Source organism: Pinus tabuliformis, chromosome 7 (genome assembly GCF_031772625.1).
Source record: "Pinus tabuliformis cultivar Carrire ecotype Pingquan chromosome 7, CPIR1, whole genome shotgun sequence".
Classification (NCBI taxonomy): Eukaryota; Viridiplantae; Streptophyta; class Pinopsida; order Pinales; family Pinaceae; genus Pinus; species Pinus tabuliformis.
Window position 1 is genome coordinate 611,048,043 of NC_142293.1, and position 1,401 is coordinate 611,049,443.

Consider the following 1,401-nt stretch of genomic DNA (forward strand, 5'->3'; position numbering starts at 1 on the left):
TCAACATACAGTCGGGGCCGGGCTCGGGAGGTACTGTAACATTTGGAGTTGTGGCGTAGATATCATTGCCACCATAGAGGGAACATCTAGTGATCGAACAGGATCCTGAATGTTCCTTATCCTCGAACCCATGACCTCGACGCCCTCGGATCCCTCGTCCTTGTAAAATCCCCATTCGCTTCTCAGCTTCCAAGTTCCTGCCCATCTGCCCTCTGCTCTTCTCCTTACACTGCCCTCTCCCCTTCCCCAGTCACCGGATCGAACCTCGTCCGTTGTTATCGCGTCGCCCTCCTTCAGGATTTTCACTCTGCGGCGACAAAGAGGAGACAAAGATCGCAGAGCCAGGGAGCAATACCGAGGATCTCTTCGAAATCCCGGCGGTCAGCAGTTCGAATCTTGCAGAATGAATGGCGGCGGAGTGCGTTGCGGAGTCTGTAAGTTTCTGAGAAGGAAATGCGTGAAAGGTTGCGTGTTTGCTCCATACTTTCCCCATAATGAGGGCGCCGCTCATTTCGCCGCAGTTCATAAAATTTTCTGGGCGAGCAATGTATCGAAGCTTTTATTGCATATCCCTACACCCCAGCGCTGGGAGGCAGCTGATACCATATCGTACGAGGCACAGGCTCGAGTCCAAGATCCCGTCTATGGCTGTGTTGCGCACAATTACGCCTTGCAGCAACATGTATATTAAATGTTCACTGATCATTGTGAAACATATATTGTGTATATATCAATACCGTCTGCAGCTCCCTTCTTTAATGTTCTTTTAAATTTGCAAACTTCATTTCTGCAAGTATCTATTGTCTCAAAATATCTGTAATACAGATAAATTTATTACAGGTTGCGAGTTTGCAGGCAGAGCTTGCAATCGTGCACGCACAACTGGCGAGTCGCATGTCGTCCGGATCAGCATCGACCTCCGCGAATTTTCCTACCATGGCTTCTTCATCGTACAGTCACTATCCACATCAGTTCTCTGCACACCTCTCCCTGCCATATCAACCAATCCCCCAGCCCTACAGCGCTCTCCTCTCTTGTGTCAGAGTTTCCGGGGTCTATGAGTGATGATTCGTGGGCACATATGGAGATCCTCCAAAGATGCAGAAGTCAAGAGGAAAATGGAGAAGATAGCGGAGATTTGCAAGATCTCGTCCATACTCTTATTAGGAGAGGTTAGGATATTCCAATGTCTATATTATGGAATACAATTTTATTATAGAATATAATTTTTAAAATTTTAATTTTTTTAACAGCAGTGGGGATTTAGTTTATATTTACAAATTAATATTGAGATTTATTTTCAAAATAGCTGCTATGTTTTTTTATTTAGTGTTTTTAATAAATTGATTAATTAAAAAATATATTATATTAATTAGTGAGTTATATTTAAATTACAATATT

At 43.5% G+C, this 1,401-nt stretch overlaps 1 pseudogene; it reads left to right on the forward strand.

Moving 5' to 3' along the window:
- The first annotated feature begins 403 nt into the window (after positions 1 to 403).
- LOC149248914 (LOB domain-containing protein 29 pseudogene) lies at positions 404 to 1,065 on the forward strand (annotated as a pseudogene).
- The last annotated feature ends 336 nt before the right edge of the window (positions 1,066 to 1,401 follow it).